Consider the following 20432-nt stretch of genomic DNA (forward strand, 5'->3'; position numbering starts at 1 on the left):
CACTGAGCTCTACAATGGCATCTGGTCACATTCTATAAACACATTAAGTTCTCACAATTGATTTGATATATGTAATGAAGCTGACATCCATTAGCTGTGTGAACTCATGACATCACACAATTATGATATGTGTTATTATGACCAGCCATGTTTGCCCAGTGAAGTCTTCCACATCTTCAGTGGCTTTGACTAAAGGTCATGCATTTGAACTGAATTCTCGGCTGCAACTACACAGTCTTCCAACACCGATATCTAGTAGTTGAACATTTATATTCAATAATTAGGGGAAAAATGAACATCATTCAATCTGGTAAAAGAGAAACCAAGTGACCTTGAAGGGAGCAGAGGATCATTTGAATTCAAAGAAACTTTTATAGCCCAGTATCCCACTGTGCCTCACTAATACTCTATTATTATCACTGTGAACTTCACTTTAAACAAAGAAGAAAAGTAGCACAGAGAGAATCCGTGACCACTCAAGGTCACAGTGTTAGACAAGCTGAGTTGGAGAGATCTCTGGAGTCAGAAACACTCTCATCTCCTGTTTTTGTCACTTAGTAGCTCTGTGAACTTTGATCAGTCATTATACCCGTTTTTCTCCTCTGACACGTGGACATCCCATATTTCATGAATTCTAAGAACATTTTTTCTTCTCATTGAATATCACCTGGATGGGAAAACATCTTAACTACCTATGTTGCAGCATATTTTTGTGGGCAGCACTTTTTCTGTTTATGTCTTATAAAAACAAAACAAAACAAAAAACGGAGGCACCTGGGTGGCTCAGTCGGTTGAGTGTCCAACTTCAGCTCAGGTCATGATCTTGCGGTCTGTGAGTTCGAGCCCCGTGCTGAGCTCTGTGCGGACAGCTCAGAGCCTGGAGCCTGCTTCGGATTCTGTGTCTCCCTCTCTCTGCCCCTCCTCTGCTCGTGCTCTGTTTCTGTCTGTCTCTCTCTCAACAAATAAACATTAAAAACAAAAACAAAAACGCAGCCATGCTTCTCAGATTTGATAAAAGAGAGTAATAACCAGTTCATTTTAAAAATTTTTTTTAAGTTTATTTATTTTTGAGAGACAGAGAGAGAGAGAGAGAGAGAGAGCATGCACAAACAGGGGAGGGGCAGAGAGAGAGGGAGACACAGGATCCAAAGCAGGCTCCAGGCTCTGAGCTATCAGCACAAAGCTGGAGGCGGGCTCAAACTCACAAACTGTGAGATCATGACCTGAGCCCGAAGTCAAATGCTCAACCAACTGAACCACCCAGGCGCCCCAGTAATAACCAGTTCTGATGAGAACACGCAAAAAAGGCAAATGTGGCAAGTATACGCATGAAGTTTGTTACATTGGGGAAGTCAGTCCAACCCAACAAACTTATTCAGCGACTGGAATTTGCTAGGTGGATGAAAAAAAAACTTTAAAATAATTTAAAAATAAAAAGCAAAACAACTCCCATGTTGGTCTAGTACTAACATTTGGAATGCGTGACTGCTAAGTCTGACACACTGAAGACGCCTGGTCACGAGTGAGAAATAGGCATTGCTTGGTCAGTGCAAACAAAACCATCAGAAGTTTCATGGAATATATCTGAAAAGTCTATTATTTAAATCTGGGTGCCGTCGTAGCTTGTCATCTTGATATTTTTGACAGGTGCATGTGAGGATTTTGACACTAAGGAAGTTTCCAATATACTTTTACTATATAAAAAATGTAAAATACATAAATGTGTTTCTAAATTGCTACTGTTTATTTTAAGAAATAAAACATTCATCATCTTAAAATTCTGCACTTCTGTACACTGATTGCTATGTGGTAAGGGTAAGAGTGGCAGCAAATTATAGTCAATTCTGCAGCACAGATAAACCGCAGCTGTTTTTAGTTCTGTTTCTGCAACATCCATAGTGGAATTCAGAATTTACTGAGAGCTGGCTTTTCTCATTTTACTGGCAAAGGAATTGCTGGCTTAATTACCCTCGGGGTCCTGTGTAAATTATGTCCATAGATCTGGAGAGAAAAGATGGCAGAAAATAAATATTCAGCAGCATAAAAAAAATGCAAACTTCACCTCTGCTATGTTTGCGTTCTCTCCCCCGAATCCTCTGAAGTTTGGAGGGGGACAAGTCCCCTCCCCAGTCCTAGATAAATCATTTGGTCTAACACACCCTACGCATCTCCGTCTCCGTAAAACGTCTCCCAGCCTGGCGTCTTCATTCACCACAATCATACACACCCAGCCCTGGAAGACTGTGTTTACCTCTTCATTCATTTACCCCAGTGCCAACAGGTGCACCCTGGCAGGGGCCCCCACAGTCTCATACTTTACCCTCCCTCATGTTTTAATGCTAACATTGCCAGGATGGGTGCATGGAAACATTTATGCATGAATTAATTTTTCTCGTGTGAAACCAGGGGCCAGCAACACAAAATTATCTAATACGTTATTATGTATTGAGGGTTGACCCCAAGCCATTTGTCTCAGCCAAGTCTCACAAGCACTGTGGTCAAAGGTAGGTAAGCATTCTTTTTTTTTTTTTTATGTTTATTAATTTTTTAAAGAGACAGGCAGAGAGAAGGGGAGAATCTCAAGCAGGTTCCTTGCTGTCAGCCCAGAGCCCCATGTGGGGCTCAAACTCATGAACTGCAAGATCATGAACTGAGCTGAAGTCAAACTCTTAATGGAGTGAGCCACCCCAATGCCCCGTAGGTAGGCATTCTGAATTCGGTGACCGAATTTCGCTACAGCTTGAGGAGAACTGAACAGACACACCAGCCTCCCAGGCCGAGTAGGAGTGGCCTGAAGGAGTGGGAGGTGATGCCCATTTCCATCTAGACACAGGTTGTTTTTACCCTCAAGCGCATCCTTTTAGCCGTTTTACTCATTTTTACCTTCCTGCTATGAGGATTCTGGCCATGAAGGAGGAGAGGCAAACGTCGTAGTGAGAAAAACGGGAAGGCTGTCAAACCTTCATAATCGTGACCTTGGTCAGCTCGGCTCGAATAAGAAGTATATTTTGACGTGTGACCCTCTCCTGGAGTTTAGGCTGACACTCAGAGCCCATATTTTACATTTGAAGCCTGGATCCCTTAGTCAGGTGCATCGAAGACCTCAGCAAGGGCTAATGTCAGATTGTCTCATGAAATTAGCCCAGTTTTAGAAAGCGATTTTGATTGGCAGCATTAAAAAGATAGGTGAAGAGGGGAGCTGCGAGGGCGTGGTCCCACCAGGTGCTGAAATGCCGCTCTGCCTCTCCCAACAAGAGCTTTGAAGCCTTTCCGAAAGCAATCCCACTCTGGCAATTATGTGGGAGAGGGCTGCACTTTGCACAGAGCTCATGATCCTGCTGAGGAATTATGCGGTTAATGTGCTAGAAAAATCCTTTATAAAGTGGCATTTCCTTTTCCGGCTTTCCAGCCGCCCGCGCCCAGGGCGTGCCAGTTTCTCACATAAGTACAATGGCCTCACAGGTGCTGTTGCATTTCATTTCCATTGAAGAGGTGACAGACCGTGTCATAACCACCCACAGTCTCCTTGAAGCCCACCCCGCCATCCAGACACCCCCATCACGCTGGCGTCTATCTGCTTTACGTGACTACGAGACCAGGGGCCTCTCAGTGGCACCTGGCCCAACTTCTCCCAGCATCCTGCAAATGATGCTTCCCCTTGTCATTGTGTCTTTATCTTTCTCTCTAATAGAAACTGTTGTGAGCGGTTGTGAGACTACGATTATTTTCCCAGGCCCATAGAATAGCCCTAAGACAAATAGGACAACATGTATGTGCATTATTTATACCAGACTGAAACTGCAAAAAAAGCAAAAATACAATAAAAGACAGGAGATTGTGTTTCCATGCCTTGGTCTGTTGCTGTGTGATCTCAGAGAAGTGACTTAACCTCTCTGGGCTCCTCATAGATTTTGGGAGAGGATTATACTAGAGAATGTTTATGGGCCCTTTCACTGTAATGATTCTATAATTCCAAACACTACAGGAGTAGGACTCCTCTCTTATTATCTTGAGCTGCAAATAATTTACTAAAACTCAGTAAAAATTCTTAATTATATAGTAGGTAATGATGCACAACACCTGATAAAATACAACGCTCATGCCCAATGTTGGCATGTGCTTTTATCCGGTGGACATCAGAATGGATAGAGCATTGCACAAATTGGAAGAGACAAACAGGTCCATACTCAGAGGAAGCCTCTTTTAAGGATCATCTTACTGGTGACCCAAGCGCCAAGGCTGCAGAAGAAGACAGATTGGCTGAGAGGCCGTCTTTGAAGAAAATAAGTTTCTTCATGTGGTTGGGGAAGCATACTGCTGGGACCTGGGCACCTGAGGTGAGCCCAGCAGAGCTTTGCAAGTGGCCAAAAATTTGTCAGGAGTTCAATCCAAAAAGAGTCAGAAAGGGGATGAATGGGAGCCAAGTTTTAGGAAAAACAGGTAGAATTTCAGAAAGTCAATCAAAAAGTAAAATAACATTAAATAGGATGATCCAAGGTCCAATATGAATAGAAATATGAGGGCAGCCTGGTGTGAACTTTGGGGTAGGAAGGCCAAGCAGTAAGCTGGGAATAGAAGTTAACAAAATGGTAAGTTATTTAGCTGTTTTGTGGGCAGGTCCTATTTGTTCATGATGCCTCTACTCATCTCTGGACACAATTGTTCTTTTAAAGGGTCAGGCTCAGGAAGTCCTATTAAAATAGGGATGTATGAATACTTTGAGTAAATCTAAGCAAATTAATGTAGCCTAATATTAGGCTACATCAAAAAAAGAATTCAGATCATGAATGGTTGGATCGGGATTTTAATAAATGAAATGACCCACACCTTCACTTTTGACAGTTTATGTTATGGTAGGTAAGACACGTCTGTCATATTATCATTTAGGATAGCATTAGCGAGCCTTTGGACCTCTACAGTCAACAGCTGATTTGACTTCCTAGTGGTAGAAAAAGAAGAGAAAATTAGTCCTGACAGACGTATCCCATGAAAGCAGAGTACTAAAAGTGAAAGAGTGCCTACAGTATCCTGCCGGATCCCATTCTTCTCAAGCACACCTTCTTGTAGGTGAACAATTTCCGGTTGTTCCATTTACAAACACCACCTCCCAGACGCTCAGCGAGGCCAGACCACAGACACCATCACAGCTTCAAAGACTCATCAGAATCCAGAGTTGCACCAGCTAGGTTGCTTTCCTTGTGTTTACTGTGAAATCAGCAAACACTCAGTTCAAGAGACACACATGAGACAGGCGTGAGTTGCTGGCCAAGTTCCTCCAGAAGTGATCTTCCCAGAGCATGGAAGGTAAGGAGTACTTCTGTCTAGATAAGCCCAGACCCCCAGGCTGGTTACTGTATGTAAGAAGGTGAAGCAGAAGAGGGGCCGTGATTGGCCTTGTGGGCGCCCCATCTGATTGCCAGCTGAGGAAATCGACACCACGACTATTGACTTCTTTGTTCGACTTTTCGCTTCACAACTGGGTCTATTAAATCTTTCAGTGCACCAGTGGACAAAAGATTTGAGCCTGCTTCACATTTTAAAAATGACATGGCATGAGACTGTCCCCAGCAATTTGTAAGCACTTATTTAATAACCTAAGGAGAAATTTTGAAACTTCTACCAGTGTTCACGGGAGCCAGAGAAGGCAAGAAGAGGTAGTATGAAGGCCCCTCTCCTACCTGATGCTTTCGTCCAGCTTTCACCCAAGTCAACCGAGGCTACCACTGAATGCCTTAGAATATCCCGACCTTGACCTAACACCGTGGCAAACCGTCCAGACTGCTGGGTCTGGGTGGGTCAACTTTCCGGAACACACTGGAATGTTTTATATTTTGTGCTAAGCACGAGATACCATAGAGCCAAACGTTCCTATTCTCCAGTGCTTAAGAGTTTGTCCTCAAGCTCTCACCCAGCTAGTGATTCTATGGAAAGCAAAACCCACGCTGAGTTTTAAGCTGCCAGGATGAAATGACATGCAAAGGGAAAATGAGGGCACACTGCTAAAGGCAAGGGTAAGAGAATTGGGCATGTATAATGTGGGAACAGCAGCCGGAAAGCCAAAGCACAATGTGAGATGCAACTAGCAAGAGAAACAAAGGGCAGCCAGACAATATTTCACAAATACATTAGGAACAAGACAAAGGAGAATGTAGACCCGCTAATTAGTAGGGAGGGAAAACAAATAGCAGATGCATCAGAAGGCTTGAGCTTTTAATACCTATTATGCTCTAGGCTTCACAAAAATGGCTAGCTATCATCAGAAGCTGAATATAAACCACAGTAATGAGCACATGGTGGGGGGAAAAGGAAGTTTAAATGGAAACCAAACAGATTAGTAACTACTTAGTCAAGCTAGATGGTTTCAAATCAGGCCCTGACAAGAGTCATGGTGCTATGGTAACAAAACCAGCTTGAGAAATGCAAGTTCCTGTTAAAAATTCTGTTGAAGGAGTGGGAATATTTCAGGTGGCTGAGTCTGAGGCACATGCAGGGTTGGCACTGAGCAAGAGGAAAGGAGAAGTGACTGGAAACCAGAGCACTGACCCTGGGAGAGGAGCACAGGTATCCCCACCACAGGACAGTCAAGGTGAGTTAGAGATTGGGTCATTCAGCCCCAGACCAAGCACAGAAGGAAGGGAAACTCAACTGGCAAGGGGGCCACTGGTGATAAGAGCTAAGGCTGAGGCCATGGAAGTATCATATTCCAAAATAGAGCTGCCGTGTCTCCATAAAAATGTCAGGCACTTGACCAAAGAAGGCAAAGTGGGAGAACCTGGGATGGACTCCTGCAGATGTGGGGTATCTTAGGGGAGGCAAGAACCTGAGAAGGTTCTGTGGCTTTAGTTGTCAGATTAATAATAGTTAAAGTAGTTTGCATTATTAATCGGTACGGTGCATTGTGCAAAGTACTTTGTGTGCGTTTTTAATTTGATAATCTCATTAACCTGGTAAGATAGGTACACTTATTATCTAAATTTTATGAACTCCCAACTTCCCTCAGCCTGAGACTCATCATGTAAAGGATCCAAAGAGGGAGAGCTAGAATGGTGTAAAACAGGGAAGGAGCTTCATTTATCTGTTTTTTGTTTGCTTGGGGTTTTGTTTGTTTGTTTGTCTTTGTTGTTTACTGAAGTAGAGTTGACACACATGTTACATTAGTTTCAGGTGTACAACATAGATTGGATGAGTCTATACATTACACTATGCTCGTCACAAGTGTAGACACCATCTGTCACTGTACAATGCTACTACACTACCATTGACTCTATTCCCCATGTTGTACCTTTTCTTTTAATCACAGTGACTTACCTAGTTTCATACTGTTTCATACTGTACCTGGAAGCCTGTATCTCGCAGGCCCCTCCACTCATCTTTCCCATCTTCCACCCTCCTCCACTCTGGCAACCATCCGTTTGTTCTCTGAATTTATTCATCTGTTTCTGCTTTTTGTCTGTTTGTTTGCTCACCCTAGATTTCATGAAATCTATAGAATCTCTTTGATTTGTTAGCTAAAAAGCAAAGTACACAAAACTTAATTCTTTATGTAATTTTGTCATCTAAATGTAACTCCCAGGGTTCTGCCAAGATGTCCATCCTACTTTAAAAAAAATCCATAAGCAGATGTGTTATTTCAACAACAACAGCAACAAATATGAGGCTCTGCATGCTTATCACATCCTTCCCAAATACCAGATAATGAAGAAAGAATAAACAGGCGTAACTGGGCAGTGATCGTCCACACTTGGCTGCGGTTTATGAAAAAGAATGGCCATAGCCTGGCCAGGGTCTTGTAAGGTGGAAGCATCTTGGTGAGGTCACTTTTATCTGGGGCAAGGATGACAAAAATGAGTGAGTCCCTCATACTTGTTCCACCCTTGGCAAATATTGCTAAGTAATCCCAACAATCTTTGGGCCCCGAGAGTCCTTCTCCACACATAGTACAAGATTCTGTTTTTGCCAGAATACTTGCAAGTGCTCAGTGCAGTACTTCTTAGTATCAAGGTGTCTAGGGCATCCAATTAACTGTCAGTAAGATGTTTGTTGAACATGGACCCAGGAAGTAGAACTTCCTGGCTTGGGAAATCCATTCAGCAAACATTGGGAAATGTTGGGCTCAAAAAGACAAAATATATTTCTTTACCATATCACTTTTCTGTCCTGGGCATGCCAATTTGAACTGTTATGTCTACATAAATTGGATATAGAATGCAGCATTTCCCAATACTGAGGATCGTTGGAACCATCTTCCCACACAACAGGTAACATCCTGTAGGGCACTCCCCCGTCCTTATTTCTGAGAGGTCAATAGAATATTCCTTTCGTGGAAACAAAGGTTATTATTAATCATACTCAACATATGTCTTCCTTGGATGACATTAGCACAATGGTCAGACCAGGATGGAGTTTAGGACAGAGCCAGGCAAACAGAAAAGATGCTGGATGCTGAGATCCAAAGGGCTGAAATTCTTTCAGTCTCCCTTGCTGAGAGGAAGGGTGGATTCTAGAGTCTTTTGCAGAATGGTGCCTCCTTGTGGAAAGCCACATGAGTCTGGCTCTGGGAGAGGAGGCAGGGAGGATCTGGCAGGCAACAGTGACCTGACAAACACTGACGATTCCTCTTGTCAAATTTCCCCTTTTGCATGCACCATGCAATTCCTTCAGCCCATTGAGTTGTAATGCAATTTATTAGGTTACAACATTCTTCAGTAACACTCCAGGCTCGACTCTACATATATCTTTCAAAGGATATCTGGGAACATTTGAGTTACTTTAGCTGCATGCATTTAAGCCATTACTAATAATGGGTTAGTCTGAAGATGGCCACTTACATCCATTGTACTTCGGCTTTTATTGATTAGCAGTCAGAAGGTGACTCATCTCCAGAATTTGGAGGCATCATACTATAGGGCTATGTACACTTAACTAGATGTTGCTGAGGAGCTAGTGAAACCTTGTTAACTTAGTTTGAAACCAGCATAGGAGACCTCCTCAGCCTCTACCACCAAAGCTTCCATTTCCTGAAGTCAAATTAAGAAGTCCTTGCAGTGGGACTAGGAACATGATGCATCCACTCAACCTTCATTCAGCATTCATTCACTTAACAAATGTTCACCGAACATAATTCTTTGTTATTAATACTGAGGTTACCACAATGGAAAGAGACATAGCACAGTCCCTGCCCTCCCAGGGCTGAAGGTGCAGGTGCAATCTCCAGAGTGGGGCTGTGCGAGAGTGAGGTCAGCAGCCCAGGAACTACCCACAATTTCCATTTAGTAAATGAAAGCCTTCACACTCTAATCTGGTTGGTCACATAAGACAAGAGCGTCTTACACCTATGAATGGCACCATCCAGCTTCCAGTCCAAATCCTTCAGCCAGTAAAATTCTACGGAGATGAAATTCTGTAAACTCTATGCATTAATGATTAAGGCAGAGTTGGTTTAAATTCTGCACAAATAGAAGTTGTAAGAGAGATTTGTAATCTGTATGTTCCTATCTGGCAGGAAAGTCTTTCAATAAAGGGCGTCTTCTATAGACACTTGGTACCTAATATAATAAGAAATGTGGAAAGATCAAAATAAGATAAAATGGAAGGAACAAAAAAGAATTAGAATGGCAAAGTATATGGGGACCCTCAAGAGACAGTTTGCTCTTGAGCTAAGTATGTTTCAGAAGGCAAAGATCATGAGAGAAGTTTGAAAAAGTTCCTTCTGGGCGTGTATGTGCCTGTATGTATGCCTCTCTCTGTGAATACCTAACCCTAAAATAAAAATAATCTTCTCCTCAGAGATTTCAGAGACCTTGAGGCGGCAATCACTTTCTGCTTAGTATGAACACAAGATGAACAAACTCATGAATAGATAGATACTCAGCCATTATTAACATGAGATTGAGATCCAGGGTCTGTGGCCATTTGTATACCAATACCCCATGAAACTGCCCATCACACCAAAGGCAACCCATCACCTTAACTTTAAGTTGTTTCAAAGGAGATTTTGCATTCAGAAATAATGACTTAGGAGACAGTCATTAGCAGTGATAGAAGTGAGAGAATTTCTCCCACTGAAACTTCCAGGATTGGGTACATGGCTTTTTAAAGAGATTTCAAGCACTGTCATCTATTTTCTATTGTAACAGTATTCAAATGATGCCTCACACTGTTGAAAGATGTGAGGACATCCTTTTGAGCTAATAAGCTACCTAGGTAGTTTTGAAACTTGGGATGAAACTTAAGTTTTGTTTAGAAAAATAGGCTGTGTATTTCTTGAGGAGAGGGTCAGTATGTACTGCTTATTTTAGTGCCTGGAGGCCTACCAATATCACATGTGGATGGTGAATGTTATGTCTTTGTGTATGTATGTGTGTGTGAATATGTGCATGTGTTTCTGATAAAATCATTATTCTAGCCCTAACAATAGAAGGTTCTGAAATGGGGCTCTATTTCTAAGTTTCCCAGCTTTTTTTTTAACAAAGATTTTAAAGATCTGCTTACTGAACTTCTTAGGTTTTTAATCTATTTATTAACCAAGTTTATACCCCTTTCTTTTCCAACTGTTTCTGCAAAAGCATTATAGAATCAAAAATAATAGACCGTCACATGTAATTCAGTACATAAAGGTTTCTCCGAAGACCTTTGTCTGGAATCAAAATGTCAGATAAAGTTTTATGGAGAGACATTACAGTAATGAGTAGTTACAAAGGAGCAAATGGGACTGGTCTTCCTACTGTCTGATGACTTCTTAGTAAGTTCCTTCCGTCCACCTTAAATTGTTGCTATTTGACAGGCTTCCCTCCACCATCACTATTTGCCGCTTCACTTAAATTGAAAGTGACTCCATACATAGCAGATACTGATGGCTTCTAAACCAGCCCTTAGGTTCAAACATCTATTCAACTGCCTGCTGGACATCTCAGATTCCACAGACCCCCTCTGAGCTCATTCCCCACCAACCCTACACTCTGCCACTTGCTACTCTTCTTTTACTCAATACATGTTTGTTGAATAAATAAATGAATTATCTCAACAACTTCTAAACAAATGTCATATGGAAGGCAAGCATTCATGATGGATTCCTTTTAAATTGGATGGATCCTTTCTAAGTAGGGTTAGTTTGGCTATTCTTTCTGGAAATCAGAGGCTAGACAAGTAATGGGGACCTGGGATTCTGGTCATTTGAGCAAAGAAGCATATTCTAGGCTAGGACCAGACAAGGATATATTAAACTTGTGCCACAGTTTATAAATCATCTGTAGCACTTAATTTTGATCCATTCGAGCAAAATGTTGTGGTTTCATTAGAAGCAGAGAAAGATCCAGATGTGTTCCTTTGCACACATAAAAGGGGACCAAGTTGGTTAATATTTGGTTGACCATCTCCCACCACTGCAGTACTCAGTGATGTCATACTCCAATGATAAATGAATGAGGTTGTGAATCTGGCCTATTCTTAATTAGCCAAACTACAGAGTAGAATAATGTGTTAATGCATAATTCTCCTTTTAAAGATAACATATTTCATAGAGTATGTGGAATTTATTTGACTCTGCTGTGTGACTCCAATACTTGAGTTCTTCTAAATGATGTCTGTGTTTCTTTTATGAGTCTTTAACTTTTTACATGGCTGTGACTGCAGAGGGTATTCTGGCTAAAGTCCAAGGAATCTCAAACAGCAATTGAAGAACCAATTACTGTGTCCAGTGGTTCATATTAATTCTTTACAGGAAGAACAGTGCTGTTACTTACATAGCTTTTCTGGAGTTTTGACCCCCTCAGGAGTAAGTGCATGGACAAGTCCACCCTATCATGAAGGAATTGCTATGAAGATTCCTAAGTGCTCATACTTCTTTGACTTGACTCTATAATCCTTACTCAAGAAAAGTTCGTATCAGAAAACCCAACAAATTGACTGTATGACATATACTCAGAGCTTCATTTAGTGTTGACATGTATGGGACTTTCCCATACATTGTTTTATTCCATGCCCGGTTAAAACACTTACCCAAGATCACACAGATAGTAGAGGGTCTCACATTAGAGCCCAGGCCTCCTCATGCTCATCATGCAATATTGCTAAGCAAACCACCTCACTGCATTTGATTTCAGTTCATAGGTGCTTGAATTTTCACAACTTGAGATATATCCGTTTTGTTTTGTTTTGGTCACAAAGCAAATGCACCAGGAAGGGATGAGCAAATGCACCAGACTCTCTGGGAGATGATACTAAGGTGGAAGACATAATGAACAAAAGGTACAGGTCACCTGGAGGATGAAAACAAGACAGGCGTGCAGGCTTAGAAAGGTGATCCTGTGACAGTAGACCCCTTTAGCCTTCCTGTCACGTGGGCAGCTAGTTGACATTAGCATTCAAAATTAATGTGGGAGGTTTCCTGCCAAATACATAATAGCTCCATAACAAGAGGGAAGTCCCAAGCTTAGAGAATTCACTCTTGAACCTAAACATGAAATGTGCTAATCTACCCCCTATAAATTAATGGGAGACTTTGGGGAGGAGGTATCTCATCGTATATACAGAGTCCATCAGCAGTGCTGGCCCGTGTCAATGCTGAGTTGATGTTCAGCCCATACTCGTGATCCATTCCCTTTATTTACTGAGTGGTGATAATTACTATGGTGTCACATTCTTGAAAAGACTTGTGCTATTACATGTGGCAATATCTGTTTAAGGTCCTTTATCATCAAACAAATGAAATAAAAATGTAGATAATTCATTCATGACTCAGTGGTATGGGAGGGACTTAAATAAAGGGGTATATTTTGATCTTAAATGGAGAATTTTGTGCTCTAAAACTTTACTGTTGTCATTATTATTAGTTTTATGTTGACACTAGTATTTACCAAGGACTATCTATCATAGCATAGTCAAGAACGGTAATTGAATGGAGAATTGATTTTTATTGCATCTAATAAAAAGCAACTATTATTATCGTTACAAATTGCCCATAATTACAATTGTCTGGAGAATCAGCCGGAATGGGGTAGAAAGAAGCTAGGTGTACAATAGCACTTCTTCGTCTATGAGTTAAACATGTATGTTCATTAAAGGTATTGCAACTCAGCATCCTAGCAAATTCAGTCCATTTCACCCTCCTGGACAGAGTCTAATGCTGCTGCTGAATGATATTTAGTAGACATGCCATTTATTTCTGCCCTGTCACATTCTGAGGCACATGTGCAGAGGGGATGGTGTGTTCTTCTTAGTGAGTGGAGATTCTGTCAGTCTTCCCCATCAGAGCTTGGTTCATAAAATATTAAGCACCTGTCATGCTCTTTTTGTACACCAGTCTTAAAGATTAGTAAAGTATTTGCCACATTTTGGAGACCACTTACATTTATGAACGTGTCTTCCAGCCACCTCCATACCTGGTTCCCTGGTGGACAGATAAAGTCAATGAAATCTACCCCAGCCTCAGTCAGAACATTAAGAATCCCTTGCAAGGGCTACAGAGGCACTCTATCCCAGGGCCTTCCTCATCAACTCTGAAAGAAATCAAGGCAGTGCCAACATTTCTAGGCTGTGGCTTAACACGTATCTTTATTCTCAAGACAATATCCAAACCTTGTAGGAGCTGAAAAATTTCTAGAGCTGCTCTGTGTTCTTAATGGGAAATAAGAGGGATGTTTATTCCTTTTTCCTACATACCATCCTCCTCCGACACCCATACACAAATACACACCTACCATCCAGGGGGATTTCTTTGGGTGTCTAGAGCCCTCCCTGCCCTTCAGGTTGAGAATTCCTGAAAGGTTAGGAGAGATCTAGGGCAGACCCTTCTCAGTTGCTACAGAACTCTCATGTATTGATACCTGGTTACCTACAAAGCTGTTTGAAAACAGTGAATGCAGAGATGGAAGGGGTATATTGAATGAAGAAAGGTTTCTGAAGCAGTGAATAAGTACAGCATGCTATTCACTAATTCTTATTAAAAACTATTTTCAGGGTTGAATTGGTACTGTTCTTTTATCCCAGATACAGAATAGAATTGTCTCTTTAATGTCCTGTCTTCAAATTACATAGGAGTAAACTAGAGGGTGGGCCTACACCTGCAGCTGATGATTGCTCATAGTATTTATAATACAAAATAGCTAATTAAGATTATGGTCAAGTGGTAGTTTTCTGCTGATATTAGCACACAAAATCATGGTTGTGTCTCTATGTGCTTTTACCCTGTACAGTATCAGCAAGCTAAAAACTAATGGTTAATTTAATGCCAGATCTTTCAAAAATAAGCCAGCCACACCTTCCAAAGAAATGCATTTGACTTGGCATTCAACTATGATCATACATTATCTCCATGTAAATTGGTATTCTTGTAACCCACAGTCTCTCAAGGTCTCTCACAGTAGGACGTGAGAACCACATACATCAGAATCCACTGGGGACACGTTCTAAGATACAGATTCCTTGACCTCACTCTGGACCTACTGGGTTAAGCTCCACGAATCTGTATTTTAATATTTTCCTGAGTGGTTTTGATGGGTGCCATGTTTAAGAATCACCTTCTAAAACAAAGTAGGATGATTGACCAAAGTCTTATGGTGTCTTTATGATGATGAAATAAGCAACGCAAATAGTCCTGTGAAAGGAAAATACTGTTTACTTGACCACATACCCCAGATCCTGACCTCAGATCCTATTCTGAATCCTTCTTTCGGGTACATCTTGGGCAATTCTGGATTCAGGCATGAGCCACTCCTGAATCTTTCACACTGAGCCAGCTCTGCCCAGTCCATGGAACACTAGGCAGTATACTCTTCGCATAGGGCTGAGATGTGATTATCCATGAATCCTGCAGGAGATGCCTAGCATTTAAGTCCCCTACATTCAATTTCTCTTCTCACTTCTTGTTTTTAAAATAAATTTTGAATCAGAATTAATCAGCTAAGTTTCCATTTAGACATTGTTTAACTATAAATTCACCACTTGTAGAAAGAACACACTTTATCAACTGTTAAGAGAGGTAGCACCCTTTGGTCCTGTGGGCAACCAGGAACAACTGGTATTCTCAGAAGTCCCCAGCATGACAGGGTGCCCCAACTACTCCCATGGTATTGCAGTTGCATTAAAGCTGCAGTTTTAGCCATTACCCTATGAGGAAAGCAGGCATCCGGGGAGTTGACTAAATGTTTGGACATCCTTAGCTGAAGATGGCTAAGAAAAAAGAAAGAACATAATAGTTTAAGTCTTAGGTATTCAAATAACCAATACAGTAGAAGTTACTCAACTTCCTCAGATGACAGGCAAGCAACGTCTTTTCAACCCTTACTGTCACTGCTATGGTGGAGAACCGCAGGAATGGAGAGGTCTTCTCAATAAAGTCCATTTGATACTACTAGAAAACTCCTTAGCCATACATTTGGAAAGTCTTTAGTAATCATTTGTTCCAATAATTTAATTAAAATTTAAGCCACACATCTGTTTGCAAACTTATAGGCAGAGATAGAGAAGCTTGTTCTTGGGGTGGTGATTGACAGGGAGGAACAGATTGACTTGGCATGTATGTAGGACTCATTAATCTTCTTCAAGTATGTTCTGGGGAAACATGGAGTTCTCTCAACAAGCTGTTACCAAAACAGCACTTTTATTTGCACAGTTGGAATCCTAACAGTTTAAATGGGAGTCACAAGTTAAGGGAGAGAGGCATACTCTCCTGTGATAAAGGTTTCTGTGATTATACGACTTAATATTGTAAGCAGCACAACACAAGTTAAATAATATTGCATCATTGTTCTAGTTTCTGTAGTCTTGATCTCTAAGTAGGATACAAGCAGCTTGAAGGTTTGTCTTAGATATCACTTGTTAAGTGTGGGTCCCTACCTGTTAGCGAATTTTATATCTCCTTTAGCATCACATATTTCTATTACCAAAAAAAATTATTTACTTACTAGAGATCTGGGAGCTTTGTGAGCTATCTTGGCATATCATTGGGAGATTAGATGCTACAATGATACGAGAGGGAAAAAAATTAAATGGAGATATCATTTTCTTAAAGAGATCAGTCAAAAGACAACATAAATGTAGAGCAGCCACGCTCAATCAGACACCCTCCAAATATTGGCGGGAGATTTGGGCTGATGGGAATTTTCATGAACTTAGCATTTCTGGCTTTGTTCTTTCTCTGAATGCTGTCTCTGCAGATTTAAATCCATCTTATTTCAGACTGCTGGGTTTCTAACTGAGAAGAAATAGTGCAGATGGCTAAATTATCTTCACTTGTTCGAAACCATGACAACTTACCATAATATAGCTTTAAACACCTGAAATTAATTAGAGAGAGCACATTTGAATGTGGAGAGTGTGATTTACAGTATGGGCTTAAATATGGGGACGTGTTTTGATTTCAGGTTGTCATTTATTATTTTAACCATAAGTGTTGATCAAACAGACTTGTTTTGTCTTTAAATAAAGACGATTTTAAGGGGCACTGGAAAAGGGCTACTGTCCAATATTCAGACCATACAAATTTTGGAAGACCCAGAATAAATTATTTTTATAATTATGACACAAACATTCACTGATTATTAGGGGGAGGTAGGAACGTAACACTAACAATTTTTTTTAATGTTTATTTATTTTTGAGAGAGAGAGCATATGAGCAGGGGAGGGACGGGGGGGGGCACAGAAGATAGGAAGCAGGCTCTGTGCTGAGATCAGAGAGCCCAATGCGGGGCTTAAATTCAAGAAACCCTGAAATTATGACCTGAGATGAGGTCAGGTGCTTAACCGACTAAGCCACCCAAGTGCCCCAGGTACACTAAAAATTTTTAAGAATCTACCAAGGGTCATTAATTTTTTTTGAATAGTACTCCCTGAACTTTGTTATAGGTCCTTCAAGAGCTGAAACTAGGTCTTATTAATCTCTCCAGCCCAGAGTAGCTGATAAAGGAAAGAGTATCATGTAGTGGAGTCAGACATACTCTGGCTTGACTCTTGTATCACAGCTGACTAACTGTGTGACCTTGGGTAAACGGCCTAACCACTCTGATAGAGAGGTAAGATTCACAAATGAGGGAGAAATAGAATCAGAGGTAATGGGACAAAGACTATGCCCAGAGACAGAGAGACCTTTTTGGGGAAATAAATATGTCATTAAGGTCTTGGTATGTTGACTCGGAGATGCCAGCAGACCATCCAGGAAGAGATATATAGCAGGAAGTAGGGTATCAGGGTCAAGGAGAGAGCTAGAATAGGAAAGAGTAGAGAGAAAAAAAAGAACTCTAAGGATATGGTTGGAAAATTGAAAGATCAATGGTAATTAAAGAACCAAGAAAGGATCCGCTGAAAATAGAAAGAAAACCAACTTCCATTTCGCAGAGTGTTGGAGTGAGAGAAAGTAGACCACAAGATCAGGTGCTTTAAAGTTGTCAAAAAAGATCAGGGCTGGAAAAATAAAAGCCAAGAGGTTAGGAGTAAGTGTAGTAGGGAAAGGCAGGCACTAAATATAGACACACTTTTAAGAAGTTTAGAGTAAAAGGAGAGGTGAAAATAGCACAATGATTTGAGGCAATCCAGCAAACTTCTTTTAAAGTTGGGAGGCCAGAGTATGTTTGTTGATGGGGCAAAGAGCTCAGAGAGGAAGAGAAATGCATCAAGCCAGTTTCCAGTGAACCAAGGAGGAAACAAGGTGAGGGACACAGAGTTAGGATAACCTTGGAAAAGAGAGAATCTTTTTCATCTGAGCCAGAGGGAGAAGGGTAAAGGGAAACACAGATAGATTTTGTGAGGGTCACGTGGACCTCATGCTCCACCTCAGTTTGTTTTTTCCTCACTTGTTCTGTGCCTGTTGTACCCCCTTACCAGACATCAACTAGAATCCTATCTTTGAAAGAAAAGAATAGGTTCATTTTTAAGAAATGGTTAACTTCAGACCACTGAGGCATTTCTTAGAAATCAAGAGTTCATCCTGATATATCATTATGGTCTAAAAGAATTGATGTGCTTTGAAAGGGGGGGGGGGCAAGTTAATTCTTTCCCCAAGTAGGATTAAGCATAAAGTAGAATACTTAATACTTAAAGAGATCTTATTTATCAACAGTGCGATGTTAAAACAAATCTGTGACTGTGTAGGCACAGATAAAACACTAATCTGTTTAATACTACAGAACTCCTTGCTAAGAAAAGTTTACAGGAAAGAAAAAAAAATTGTTTTCTGTAAACCAAATCCCATTATATCAGCCCCAGTATACAATTAGGGGGATCTATTATACCTACCTTGTCAACACCTCCCATTCATTTCATTGGTGAAGGAAAGACCCCTGACCCAGGGTTATGATGGTATCTGTGAACACGGGACGCCAACACCGGACGAGTGAAACCACCTGTGGTTTGTTGGTTACGTATATTCACAGCATGGAGGAGGAGGAAACTGCATGCCACATAGGGCCATAGGGCTGTGCATTTGGGGACAGGGTGAACAACCAGGACTCTGGGAGGTAGGCCTTACGGTATCAAAAGGGTGAGATGCCCCCTTGTTGCCATATGGGAGGGTGCAATTGGTGTGTTTGAATAAATCTATGAACCTACAGAGAACTGAAACATACTACTCAGAGGTGAGCGGGAATTGTGCCTGGTAAGGAGGACTGTTGAGGTGGAGACCTTACCCACAGGAGCAGGATAGGGAGGGAAACTTGTGGTTAGGCCATTCAAGGCCATTCTCATTGTGCCACATGTCAAGCCAGCATGTAATACTGAGCCTTACTTTTATGCCTTACACCACACGCGTGACATAACCAACACGACATAATAAGTAGTCATGTTATAATGGGATCATGTTGGAATTTGAGGCAGCAAAGCATTTTGCCGAGGGCGGGCGGGCTTAGGAAAGCTCTGGACTCTTATTGGAGTGATTTGTATGAATGACACTTTATGTGCTTTCCACATACACGGTTTGAAAGCACCACAAAAAGAATTGCTCCCATAAATACCTCCTAATGCTTGTGGTCTGTTTTGCAATGGCATCTGCTCTGTAAGCATATGTTCTTTGTCTAAGTGAAGTGTTCCTCACTGAGGAGAATTTAAGGAATCCCAAGCCACTGATTAAATATCAAGTCAGTTTTGTGGATGGCAACACTCATCATTTGCCCTAACTGTGATTCCAGAAGCAGGATTCTGGGCTTCACTCTTGGCTAGGAAAATCATTCAGGGTCCCAGCAGGTAGCACACAGCTCCATCAAGCAGGGCCATTCAAAAGAGTCTGATGGTGGATCCCATCAGAGACAGAAATTGCACCATTTTAACACAGAGAATTTAATATGAGGATGTGCCTCCTGGGTACGTGAAAGGGTAAAAAGAGAACACTAAATAATTGCAGAGGGTACATGAGCTTGGACTTGGAGAAATGATGGGCAGTAACAGGAAGTATTAACAGGGATTAGAGGAGGGCCCTCATGGGTGGGAACCAAGCCCCCAAGGAAGGGGCTCCATTGGTGGGTGCTGATGGCTCTTGGGGGGTCATGGTGAGGCTGGTTCTGCAAGTTTTGAAGAACAAACAACAATTAGATGGGGGGGGGGGGTGCCTGGGTGGCTTACTAGGTTAAGCGTCCAACTCTTGGTTTTGGCTCAGATCATGATCTCACGGCTCATGAGTTCAAGCCCCGCATCAGGCTCTGTGCTGACAGTGTGGAACCTCCTTGAGATTCAATCTCTCTCTCTCTCTCTCTCTCTCTCTCTCTCTCTCTCTCTCTCTCTCTCTCTCAATCTCTCTCTCAAAATAAATAAATAAACCTAAAAAAAATTAGACCAACGGGATTCAATCACTGCTATGGAAAAAAATGCCACCACCAGAGTGTCAGGTATAGCTGCCATGATACTAATAAGAACAAGAAATAAATAAGAGGGAGAAACCCCTTCTTCCTCCAGGCTTATCATCTCCCTGTGGTGTGAAGAGCCTAACAAAGAGCTAGCTGGACTAGCAGAAATGCAAACCAGGTCCTGTATCACAAAGAAACATCCAGGGGGGTGAGTTTTGAAGCTGAGAGTCACTAGCTTTAAAACCAGTACAGGAACATTCCAAAAGGTGGGGCAGCATGAAGGCAAACTGCCGAGGCACGTGGGGGACACAGGAGACTTATCCCTAACATTTGTGAGGCCCAAGGCAAGAGCACAAATGGAGACCCACCTCCCCATAGATCTATAAATGTAAACGTTATAAAGTATGCAGACCAACTGTGAACTAAAATATATCCTGTCCACTTACCTAACCAAATAGCATTTCCTGCTGGCCCAGGAGCTGGCTCAAAAGGACGCTTCTGGGACTCCTTGGAGTTCTGCTGGAAATTTGTGGTTAGCGGGAGCCATCAACCTGTGCTGTCACTTTTCTTCCCACCTCAATCTCTGTACTGTCCCATGAGGGGGTCCCACATATCCCAACTCAGGTCACTCTCCCCCCACAAACCACTGAGCTGTAACCACTCCTT

At 41.6% G+C, this 20432-nt stretch overlaps 1 protein-coding gene across 1 annotated transcript in view; it reads left to right on the forward strand.

Annotated features, from left to right (window-relative positions):
- The window catches only part of CELF2 (CUGBP Elav-like family member 2), an 840819-nt gene that overhangs the window by 55904 nt on the left and 764483 nt on the right, over positions 1–20432 (forward strand). The gene's annotated exons all lie outside the window — the stretch shown is intronic.

Source organism: Felis catus, chromosome B4 (genome assembly GCF_018350175.1).
Source record: "Felis catus isolate Fca126 chromosome B4, F.catus_Fca126_mat1.0, whole genome shotgun sequence".
Classification (NCBI taxonomy): Eukaryota; Metazoa; Chordata; class Mammalia; order Carnivora; family Felidae; genus Felis; species Felis catus.